The sequence below is a fragment of the Oncorhynchus mykiss genome, chromosome 26 (assembly GCF_057628025.1).
Source record: "Oncorhynchus mykiss isolate SJ-2025 chromosome 26, ASM5762802v1, whole genome shotgun sequence".
In the NCBI taxonomy this organism is placed as follows: domain Eukaryota; kingdom Metazoa; phylum Chordata; class Actinopteri; order Salmoniformes; family Salmonidae; genus Oncorhynchus; species Oncorhynchus mykiss.
The window spans coordinates 1,212,484-1,225,576 of NC_143047.1; positions in this window are offsets into that span (position 1 = coordinate 1,212,484).

Here is a 13,093-nt window from a genome sequence, read left to right on the forward strand (position 1 = left end):
GTCTTGCGTCTTTGTATTAGCTACTGCTAATAACATCAGCTGAAATGCACCCAAAACGTCCTCTGGTCCGGAAAAGTTGCGCATCAAAACTTCAAAATTACATATTATATGTCGACTAAACAGGTCAAACTAAGTGCAGAAGCAAGCTTTATGATGTTTTAGACACGCAAAACAAACTTCAATTCAATCGGCCATCGTCTGCCCTTCTCCTGAGTGCTGGAACAAAGGAATGGCTGGGACCAATTCGCGCCCATACGCACAGCCTATTCTCTCGTGGCACGCACTAATTTCACTCCCATAGGGTCAATTCTCGCGGGATTTGAACGCGTCAAAGCTCTACTGAAAGAGAACATCTAGCGGAAGAGATAGGAAGTGTCCCCAGAATCATAACTGGTTGGGAAGGGTGGGGGCCATGACGTCAAAGTTGCTCCAACTTTCATGGCCACAAAAACTAGTTTGGAAGAATGCCTGCCCTGTGAGTTCTGCTATACTTACAGACATAATTCCAACGGTTTTTGAATCTTTAGAGTGTTTTCTATCCAATAAATATTTGCATATATTAGCAATTTTTGACAGATTTTTTTTCCAGTTTACTAGGGGTACCCAATCTCTCCAAAGGGGGCGTATGTCTGCCATATCCTTAACAGGTTTTAAGATCGCTAGGTGGGACAACCACATATCAAATCAAATGTTTTCAGTCACATGCGCCGAATACAACATGTGTAGACCTTAGAGTGAAATGCTTACTTACAAGCCCCTAACCAACAATGCAGTTAAAAAATATATTAATAAAAGTAACAAGTAATTAAAGAGCAGCAGTAAAATAGCAATAGCGAGACTATATACAGGGGGGTACCGGTACAGAGTCAATGTGTGGGGGCACCGGTTAGTTGAGGTAATATGTACATGTAGGTATATTTATTAAGGTGACTATGCATAGATGATAACAACAGAGAGTAGCAGCGGTGTAAAAGGGGGCGGGGGTAATGCAAATAGTCTGAGTATCCATTTGATTAGGTGTTCGGGAGTCTTACGGCTTTGGGGTAGAAGGTGTTTTAGAAGCCTCTTGGAAGGACTCTGCTGTCAGGGGTAAGGTACCACCACTGGGGTACCAGGATAGCGAAGAGCTTGTACTGGACTGAGTGGGAGCTCCCCTCCCTTAGTGGTGGGAGGGCAATAAGACCTGAGGTGGCAGAACGGATTGGGGTGTAGGTTTTTTGAGCATAGCCTGAAGATAGGGAGGGGCAGTTCCTCTTGCTGTTCCGTATGTAAGCACCATGGTCTTGCAGTGGATGTGAGCTTCGACTGGAAGCCAGTGGAGTGTGCGGAGGAGCGGGGTGACATGAGAGAACTTAGGAATGTTGAAAACCAGGCGTTCTGGAAAAGTTTCAGGGGTTTGATGGCACAAGCGGGGAGCCTAGTCAGCAGCGAGTTGCAGTAGTCCAGATGGGAGAGGACAAGTGCCTTGTTAAGGACTTCCTGTTTGAGGTAGTGTTGTACTCTACAGATATTGTAGCACGTGAACCTGCAGGAGCGGGTCATTGTTTTGAGGTTTGCAGAGAATGACAGGGTGTTGTCCAGGGTCACGCCAAGGTTCTTTGCACTTTGGGAGGGCGACACTGTGGAGTAATCAACCGTGATGGAGACGTATTTGAGCGGTCAGGCCTTCCTCAGGAGGAAGAGCAGTTCCGTCTTGAGGTTGAGCTTGAGGTGGTGGGCCGACATCCAAGTTGAGATATCTGCCAAGCACTCAGAGATGCGTGTCGCCACCTGGATGTCAGAAGGGGGAAGGAGAAAAGTATTTGAGTGTCATCCACATAGCAATTATAGGATTGACCACGTGAGGATATGACGGAGCCCAGTGACTTGGTGTACAGAGTGAAGAGAAGAGGGCCTAGAACTGAGCCCTTGGGGACACCAGTAATGAGAGTACATGGTGCAGACACAGATCCTCTCCACCTCACCTGCTATCAGGTAGGATGCAATCCAAGAGTGTGCATAGCCTGAGACGCCCAGCCCTGAGAGTCAGATGAGTTGAGTATTGGTTTCTTGAGGAGGGGAGCAACTAGGGTCATTTTGAAGTCAGATGGGATGCAGCCAGTGGTCAGGGGTGAGTTGTTCAGGGAAGTGAGGAATGGTACAAGATCTCCAGAGATGGTATGGAGAAGGGAGAAGGGGGTGGGGTCAAGCGGGCAGGTTGTCTTGTGGCCAGACCTCACTAGTAGCAGGGTGTCATTTGGAGAGAGAGGGGAGAAAGAGGTCAAGGCATAGGGTAGTTATGTGCGAGTGAGACCAGTGGACTCAATAGGCTAAGTGAATAAGTAGGGGATGTCGTCAACCTTTTTTTCAAAGTGGTTGACAAGTCATCCGCAGGGAGGGAGAGGGTGTAAAAAAGTGTTTCCTAGGGTTAGAGGCAGAAGCTTCAAATTTAAGTTGGTAGAAAGTGGCTTCAGAAGCGGATACAGAGGAAGAGAAGGTAGAGAGGAGGAAGTGAAAGGATGATAGGTCCTCCGTAAGTTTTACTCCATTTTCGCCCAGATGCCCGCAGCCCTGTTCTGTAAGTTTGCAATGAGTCACTCAGCCACAGAGCAGGAGGGAAGGGCTGAGCCAGCTGGGAGGAAAGGGGACAGTGCAAGACATAGAATGTGGAAAGGGAGTAGAGTAGGGTTGGAGAGGGAGAATTAGGAGACAGAAGGGAGAAGGATTTAGCAGAAGGGAGAGATGATAGGATAGGAGTGAGTATTGGGAGAAAGATAAGATTGCAAAGGTGCATGACCATCTGGGTAGGGGCTGAGTGGTTAGGGTTGGGGGAAAGGGAGTCAGAAAAAGAAACAAAGTAGTTATCAGAGACCTGGAGGGGGGTTTTATTGAGATCAGTAGGCGAGCAGCCTCTAGTAAAGATGAGGTCAAGTGTATTGCCTGTCTTGTGAGTTGGAGGGGATTGGGAAAGGGTGAGGTCAAAAGAGTTGAGGGGAAAGAGAGCGTTGGAAATAAATTAATCGAAGGCAGACGTAGGGAGGTTGAAGTTGTCAAGTACAAAGAACGATGAGCCGTTGCCAGGAAATAAGCTTATAAAGGTGTCAAGCTCATTGTGGAATTCTCCAAGTGCACCTGGTGGGCGAAGTAGTACAATAATGTTAAGCTTGAGTGGACAAGTGACAATGAGGAATAATGACAGGTGAGATAATCTCCACTTTGGACAAATTAGTAGATCTGTGCCACCACCGCAACAACTATGAGAGAAAACAGATGAAGAAAGAGATGCTGGAGTAGAAACTTTCTCTGGGGTGATTCATGTCTCCGTCAGGGCAAAAAAAGTCAAGGGACTGAAGGGCAGCATAGGCTGAGACGATCTCAGCGTTCTTGACCACAGATCGGCAGTTCCTAATTGTGCAAGACCCAGAATTCCACATCGGATACACAAAATTAGAAGGGTTGAAGCCAAGGGGTGGGAAGCATCTGTAAAGCCTACAAGGAGAGGTGCGAACTGGTATAGAAAACACACATAGTTGACGAAGCTACAAAAGAGCAAAATTAGATAATCTGCAAATAACTAGGAAAGATACAAACACAAATACTTTAGTATTTATTATGGATCCCCATTAGCCAAGGCAGCAGCTATTCTTGCTGGGGTTCAGAAAAATTAAGGCAGGTTATACAATTTTAAAAACATTACAATACATTCACAGATTTCACAACACACAGTGAGAGGGTGGTGTGAAGTCCTCCTCTCTTTCCTTCCTTGAATGATGCCCCAACAACTATCTGCAAATTATGAGCAGTCAACAGTTCACACACCAAGCAGGCCACTGGGAAGACAGGCATCACTTGATGTAGATGTCCCTAGCTAGGAAATAAGAGTACTAGACCACAACAGACAAAGACCAAAAAAATATATATACTTTCCTGGAGATATCAAGAGTCCTCTAGCTATAGAATGAATCACACTGAGATGGAGACAAGAAGCTGGTTATAAACACCAGGGGCGCAACTTTGGTTATAGAAGTGGAGGGGACATAATAAAATAAATAAAATAGTTAAAATAAAATAATAAAATTAGAACAGCAACCTCTAATGTGCTAGTGATGGCTATTTAACAGTCTGATGGCCTTGAGATATAAGCTGTTTTTCAGTGTCTCGGTCGCAGCTTTGATACACCTGTACTGACCTCGCCTTCTGGATGATAGCGGGGAGAACAGAACGTGGCTGATCGTTTTGACCTTCCTGTGACATCGGGTGCTGTAGGTGTCCTGGAAGGCAGCTAATTTGGCCCCGGTGATGCATTGGTCAGAATGCATCACCCTCTGGAGAGCCCTGCAGTTGCGGGAGGTGCAGTTACCATACCAGGCGGTGATACAGCCCGATAGAATGCTCTCAATTGTACATTTGTAAAAGTTTGTGAGGGTTTTAAGGGCCAAGCCAAATTTCTTCAGCCTCTCTTCAACCTTCTGAGATGCTGTTGACCTTCTTCACCACATTGTCTGTGTGGGTGGACCATTTCAGATCATTCAGTGATGAAGGAAAGGGGGATACCTAGTCAGTTACCCAACTGAATGTATTCAAATGAAATGTGTCTTCCCTCTGAATCAGAGAGGTGCGGGGGGCTGCCTTAATCCCAATCCATGGCACCCAGGGAACAACTGGCCCTAACCACTAGGCTAACTGTGGATGCCGAGGAAGCTTTCCACCTTCTCGACTGTGGTCCCGTCAATGTAGATAGGGGCCGGAAGTCCACGATCATCTCCTTTGTTTTGTTGACGTTGAGTGAGAGGTTATTTTCCTGGCACAGCTCTCCCAGGGCCCTCACCTCCTCCCTGTAGGCTGTCTCGCCATTGTTGGTAATCAGGCCTGCTACTGTTTCGTCATCTGCAAATTTGATGATTGAGTTGGAGGAGTGTGTGACCACACAGTCATGGGTGAACAGGGAGTACAGGAGGGGGCTGGTTATTTTCATCACGTGCCTTAGTTTGACATTCACCGGACACTTTGCTGTCAGAAAGGAGGGGTCTCAACTCCCTGAGAATATTCGCCTAACACAACAACTGTAGACCTTACCATGAAGCCCTTAACCAACAGTGCAGTTCAAGAAGAGTTAACCTCTTTCAGCTAGGGGGCACTATTTTTATGTTTGGAAAAATAACGTTCCCAATGTAAACGGCCTATTTCTCAGGCTAATTGACAGATTAGGATAGAAAACACTCTAAAGTTCCCAAAACTGTAAAAATATTGTCTGTGAGTATAACAGAACTGATATTGCAGGCGAAACCTGAGGAAAATCAAACCAGGAAGTGGCTTCTATTTTGAAAGCTTCATGTTCCATAGCCTGCCTTCGCTCCATTTAGAGGGATATCAACCAGATTCCTTTTCCTATCGCTTCCTCAAGGTGTCAACAGTCTTTAGACATAGTTTCAGGCTTTTAGTTTGAAAAATGAGCGAGAAAGATAACATTGCGTCGGTGGATAGCTGGGTGTTCGCATGAGTTTTGCTTGCGCAACACAGTGGGGCAGCCATTGACTCTCCCTCTTCTCCTGAAAAAGAGACAGTGTCGGTTGATATATTATCGATTATATATTTTAAAAACAACCTGAGGCTTGATTATAAAAAACGTTTGACATGTTTCTGTGGATATTACGGATACTATTTGGAATTTGTCGTGACCGCTCGAGCCTGTGGATTTCTGAACATAACGCGCCAAACAAACGGAGGTATTTTGGATATAAAAATAATCTTTATGGAACCAAAGGAACATTTATTGTGTAATGGGGAGTGAGTGAAAACATCCGAAGATCATCAAATGTAAGCGATTGCTTTCCTGATTTTCGTGACCAAGCTACTTTGATGCTAGCTGTTCATAATGTTTTGTCTAAAAGCTTTGATTGCTTTCGCTGTAAAGCATATTTTCAAAATCTGACAAGACAGGTGGATTAACAAAATGCTAAGCTGTGTTTTGCTATATTGCACTTGTGATTTCATGAATATAAATATTTTTAGTAATATTATTTGAATGTGGCGCTATGCAATTCAGCGGTTGTTGATGACAATTATCCCGCTAAAGGGATAGGTAGCGTCCAAGAAGTTAACTGCACCTGTTTGAACTCGTTACCTGTATAAAAGACACCTGTCCACACACTAAATCAAGCAGACTCCAACCTCTCCACAATGGTCAAGACCAGAGAGCTGTGTAAGGACATCAGGGCTAAAATTGTAGACCTGCACAAGGCTGGGATGGGCTACAGGACAATAGGCAAGCAGCTTGGTGAGAAGGCAGCTACTGTTGACGCAATTATTAGAAAATGGAAGAAGTTTAAGATGACGGTCAATCATCCTCGGTCTGGGGCTCCACGCAAGATCTCACTTCATGGGGCATCAATGATCATGAGGAATTTGAGGGATCAGCCCAGAACTACACGGCAGGACCTGGTCAATGACCTGAAGAGAGCTGGGACCACAGTCTCAAAGAAAACCATTAGTAACACACTATGCCATCATGGATTAAAATCCTGCAGCACACGCAAGGTCCCCCTGCTCAAGCTAGCACATGTCCAGGCTCGTCTGAAGTTTGCCAATGACCATCTGGATGATCCAGAGGAGGAATGGGAGAAGGTCATGTGGTCTGATGAGACAAAAATAGAGCTTTTTGGTCTAAACTCCACTCGCCGTTTTTGGAGGAAGAAGAAGGATGAGTACAACCCCAAGAACACTATCCCAACCGTGAAGCATGGAGGTGGAAACATCATTCTTTGGGGATGCTTTTCTGCAAAGGGGACAGGATGACTGCACCGTATTGAGGGGAGGATGGTGGGGCCATGTATTGCGAGATCTTGGCCCACAACCTCGTTCCCTCAATAAGAGCATTGAAGATGGGTCGTGGCTGGGTCTTCCAGCATGACAACGACCCGAAACACACAGCCAGGGCAACTAAGGAGTGGCTGCGTAAGAAGCATCTCAAGGTCCTGGAGTGGCCTAGCCAGTTTCCAGACCTGAACCCAATAGAAAATCTTTGGAGGGAGCTGAAAGTCCATATTGCCTAGCGAAAGCCCCGAAACCTGAAGGATCAGGAGAAGGTCTGTATGGAGGAGTGGGCCAAAATCCCTGCTGCAGTGTGTGCAAACCTGGTCAAGAACTACAGGAAACGTATGATCTCTGTAATTGCAAACAAAGGTTTCTGTACCAAATATTAAGTTCTGCTTTTCTGATGTATCAAATACTTATGTCATGCAATAAAATGCTAATTATTTACTTAAAAATTATAGATTCCGTGTCTCACAGTTTAAGTGTACCTATGATAAAAATTAGACCTTTACATGCTTTGTAAGTAGGAAAACCTGCAAAATCGGCAGTGTATCAAATACTTGTTCTCCCCACTGTACGCTGACTCTGAGAGCTATTTTATTAGCAACTGCATCAGAGATGTTGTAGCCACTGTGACTATTAAAACCTACCCTAACCAGAAACCGTGGATGGATGGCAGCATTGGTGCAAAACTGAAAGTGCGAACCACCACTTTTAAACATGGCAAGGCGACTGGAAACATGACCAAATAAAAACAGTGTAGCTATTGCCTCCGCAAGGCAATCAAAAAAGCTAAGCATCAGTATAGAGACAAAGTAGAGTCGCAATTCAACGGCTCAGACACAAGACTTAGGTGGCAGGGTCTACAGTCAATCACAGATTACAAAAAGAAAACCAGCCCCGCAGCGGACACTGACGTCTTTCTCCCAGACAAATTAAAGAACTTCTTAGCTCACTTTGAGGACAATACAGTTCCACTGACAAGGCCCGCTACCAAACCCTGCGGGCTCTCCTTCACCGCAGCCAAAGTGAGTATAACATTTAAAAGTATTAACCGTCACAAGGCTGCCGGCCCAGACGGCATCCTTAGCCGCATCCTCAGAGCAAGTGCAGACCAGCTGGCTGGTGTGTTTACAGACATATTCAATTAATCCCTATTCCAGTCTGCTGTTCCCACATTCTTCAAGAGGTCCAGCATTGTTCCTGTTCCCAAGAAAGTTAAGGTAACTGAGCTAAACGACTATCGCCCCATAGCACTCACTTTCGTCATCATGAAGTGCTTTGAGAGACGAGGATCATATCACCTCCACCCTACCTGACACCCTAGACCCACTCCAATTTGTCTACCGACCCCAATAGGTCAACAGACGACGCATCGCAATCACACTGCACACTGCCTTAACCCATCTGGACAAGAGGAATACCTATGTAAGAATGCTGTTCATCAATTACAGCTCAGCATTTGAAACCATAGTACCAGCCAAACTCGTCATTAAGCTCGAGACCCTGGGTCTCGACCCCGCCCTGTGCTATTGGGTCCTGGACTTCTGACGGGCCAACCCCAGGTGGTGAGGGTAGGAAACAACATGTCCGCCCGCTGATCGTCAACACTGGGGCCCCACAAGGGTGCGTTCTCAGCCCTCTCCTGTACTCCCTATTCACCCATGACTGCGTGGCCATGCACACCTCCCACTCAATCATCAAGTTTGCAGACAACACTACAGTGGTAGGCTTGATTACCAACAATGACGAGACGGCCTACAGGGAGAAGGTTAGGGCCCTCGGAGTGTGGTGTCAGGAAAATAACCTCACACTCAACACAACAAATGAGATGATCGCGGACTTCAGGCCCCTATCTACATCGACGGGACCAGAGTCGAGAAGTTGGAAAGCTTCAAGTTCCTCGGCGTACACAGTTAGCCTAGTGGTTAGAGCGTGGAGCCAGTTGTTCCCTGGGTGCCGTGGATGTTAGATTAAGGCAGGAAACAGCAGAAGGAGCACCCGCCTATCCACATTGACGGGACAGTAGTGGAGAAGGAGGAACGTTTTAAGTTCCTCGGCGTACACATCACTGACAAACTGAAATGGTCCACCCACACAGACAGCATGGTGAAGATGGCGCAACAGCGCCTCCCCCATTCTTGGGTAGCGGAATGACTTTGGCTTCCCTCCAGGCCTGAGGACTAACACTTTCCTCTAGGCTCAGATTAAAGATATGACATACTGTATAGGAGTGGCTATAGAGTCAGCTACCATCCTCAGTAGCTTTCCATCTATGATGTCAATGTAAGGAGGTTTGTCATTATTGATCAATAATAATTACTACACCCACAATATTACAAAATTCAAATTTACAATGCTTTTCTTTCATTATTAGTTTTTGTCTACATTAATACGATGTCTCGCTGTTCATTGTTGGCATTTCCTGCCGAAGTTTGCCCACTTTGCCAATTAAGTAATCATGAAAATAATTGGCAACATCAAATGGTTTTGTGATGAAAAATACATCGGATCCAATGAAGAATGGTCTTTCTGGCCATTTCATTTAAAGTACTCAAGTTCTTTTTACATCATTCTTTATATCATATCTTGGCTTCATAATACAGTTTTGTCTTCTTTTTGTTGAGTTTATTCACATAATTTCTCAATTTGCAGTAAGTCAGATGTGCAGCCAGACTTATTAGCCACTCCTTTTGCCCAGTCTCTTTCAACCATACAGTTTTTCAATTCCTAATCACTACATGGAGCCTTAACCCATGAGTCTAAGTGTCAGCGCCGTGTGTATAGGTGGCAAGGAAGTCAGGCGCAGGAGAGTCGAAATAGAGTGTAAATGGAGTCTTTTAATAACTGTCCACAGAACATGCTCCATAACACTAAATAGTACAGACATGAAAAAACATGGGTACGAGGACCCGTCGCGCACCAATACAACAAAATAAACAACACTGACAATAAAACAGAGGGTTAAATACACAACAGTTAATGAATGGGATTGAAAACAGGTGTGTGGGAAGACAAGACAAAACCAATGGAAAATGAAAAATGGATCAATGATGGCTAGAAGACCGGTGACGTCGAACGCCGAGCACCGCCCGAACAAGGAGAGGCAACGACTTCAGCAGAAGTCGTGACAGTACCCCCCCCACCCCCCGCTGATAACATGGAAGGATCTAACACGTCCTCCACCGGAACCCAGCATCTCTCCTCCGGCCCGTAACCCTCCCAGTCCACGAGGTACTGAAGGCCCCTCGCCCGACGTCTCAAATCCAAAATGGATCGAACAGAGTATGCCGAGACCCCCTCGATGTCTAGTGGAGGCGGAGGAACATCACGCACTTCAGCCTCCTGGAGTGGGCCAGCCACCACCGGCCTGAGGTGAGACACATGGAACGAGGGGTTAGTACGGTAATTAGTGGGCAGTTGTAACCTATAACATACCTCGTTCACTCTCCTCAGGACTTTAAACGGCCCCACAAACCGCGGACACAGCTTCCGGCAGAGCAGGCGGAGGGGCAGGTTTCGGGTCGAGAGCCATCTCTGCCCAGGACACAAACTTTGCCCACTCCCCCGGCCGATCCTGGCAATAAGACCGCAGAAACCTACCCACATCCTGGTTAACTCTCTCCACCTGCCTATTACTCTCGGGGTGAAAACCTGAGGTAAGACTAACCAAGATCCCCAGACGCTCCATGAACGCCTTCCAGACCCTTGATGTGGCCTGGGGAACCCGATCAGACACTATATCCTCAGGCACCCCATGGTGCCGGAAAACGTGTAAACAGGGCCTCCGCAGTTTGTAAGGCCGTAGGGAGACCGGGCAAAGGGAGGAGACGACAGGACTTCGAAAACCGATCCACAACGACCAGGATCGTGGTTTAACCCTGTGAAGGTGGAAGATTAGTCAAAGAATCCACCGACAGGTGCGACCACGGCCGTTGAGGAACGGGTAGAGGTTGTAGCTTACCTCTGGGCAGGTGTCTAGGAGCCTTGCACTGGGCGCACACCGAGCAGGAGGAAACACAAATCCTCACGTCCTTAGCTAAAGTGGGCCACCAGTACCTCCCATCAAGACAGCGCATCGTCCGACCAATCCCAGGATGGCCAGAGGAGGGTGACGTGTGAGCCCAATAGATCAATCGGTCACGGACAGCAGACGGAACGTACAGACGACCAGCTGGACACTCAGGGGGAGAGGGCTCTGCACGTGACGCCCGCTCAATGTCCGCGTCCAGGTCCCACACTACAGGCGCCACCAAACACGAAGCTGGGAGTATGGGAGTGGGATCCATGGATTGCTCCTCTGTGTCATACAGCCGAGACAATGCGTCTGCCTTAACGTTCTGGGAGCCTGGTCGGTAAGAAAGAGTAAACACAAAACGAGTGAAAAACATGGCCCACCTTGCCTGGCGAGGATTCAGTCTCTTCGCCTGCCGGATGTACTCCAGATTGCGATGGTCAGTCCAGATGAGAAAAGGGTGTTTAGCCCCCTCAAGCCAATGCCTCCACACCTTCAAGGCTTCTATGACAGCTAACAGCTCTCGGTCCCCCACATCATAGTTTCGCTCCGCTGGGCTGAGCTTCTTCGAAAAGAAAGCACAGGGGCGAAGCTTCAGTGGCGTACCCGAACGCTGAGAGAGCACTGCTCCTATCCCAGCTTCGGATGCGTCCACCTCCACTATGAATGGCAAAGAGGGATCCGGATGAGCCAACACAGGAACCGAGGTAAACAGAGTCTTCAGGTGCCCAAAAGCCCTGTTCACCTCAGCCGACCACTGCAAGCGCACCGGGCCCCCCTTTAGCAGTGAGGTAATGGGAGCAGCCACCTGACCAAAACCCCTGATAAAACTCCGGTAGTAATTGGCAAACCCTAAAAAACGCTGCACCTCCTTTACCGTGGTTGGAGTCGGCCAATTACGCACGGCTGTAATGCGGTCGCTCTCCATCTCCACTCCTGAAGTGGAAATCCGATGCCCTAGGAAGGAGATGGATTGTTGGAAGAACAAGTATTTCTCAGCCTTGACATATAGATCATGCTCCAACAGGCGACCAAGCACCCTGCGCACCAGGGACACATGCTCGGCGCGTGTAGCGTGTAGTGGAATACAGGAAAAGGCGGGCCAAACAGGCCCCCATTAACATTGACGGGGCTGTAGTGGAGCCGGTCTAGAATTAAGTTCCTTGGTGTCCACATCACAAAGAACTATAATGGTCCAAACATACCAAGACAGTCATGAAGAGGCCACGACAAAACATTTCCCCCCTGAGGAGACTGAAAAGATTTGGCATGGGCCCCTCGATCCTCAAAAGTTTCTACAGCTGCACCATCTAGAGCATCCTGACCGGTTGCATCACCGCCTGGTATTGCAACTGCTCGGCATCTGTCCTTAAGGTGCTAAAGAGGGTAGTGTGAATGGCCCAGTACATCACTGGGGCCAAGCATCCTGCCATCCAGGACCTATATAACAGGCGGTGTCAGAGGAAAGCCCATAAAATTGTCAGAGACTCCAGTCACCCATAGACTGTTTTCTCTGCTACCGCACGGCAAGAGTTGCCGGAGCGCCAAGTCTAGGACCAAAAGGATCATAAACCTTTTCTACACCCAAGCCATTAGACTGCTGAACAATTCATAAAAATCACCACAGGACATTTTCTATTGTTCTATTTTCTATTTTTTATTGTGTTTCTTTTTATTTATTACTTTTTATTTTAGCCTACTTGGTAAATATTTTCTTCTTCTTGAACTTTAGTGTTGGTTAAGAGCTTGCTTGTAAGTAAGCATTTCACGCTAAAGTCTACACTTGTTGTATTCGGCGCATGTGGCAAATAGTTTGATTTGATTTGACACCACCAAAACAACAGCAGGGTGTTGGCTATCGCCACTTGATGCTTGATCTGATTGAATCTAGACCTAAATGGTTGTGTTTTGGGAGGCAGCCCAATTCTAATATATTTTCCACTAATTTGTCTTTGATCCAATCACTTTTGATATTTTCACATCAAACCTTTTTCTGATCTGATTGATCAACAGACCAATTTGTGAAAAAAATATCAGAATTGGGCTTCTGTGTGAACAATTTGTCTTTTGGGGTGGTAGCATAGATTTACACTTAGGTGAAGGCTTTCAAACTAATTTCTACTGTATTTGTTGGTGTATGCTGATGCTTTTCTCCATATCTGGAAAGTTAGAATACTTGAAACAAAAAATAAAGCAAAAAGTATTTAATCAATTATCTACAACTGAACAAAAAAAGTGAAGTGTTAACAGTGTTGTCACACAGACAATTATACAAATTTATCATGA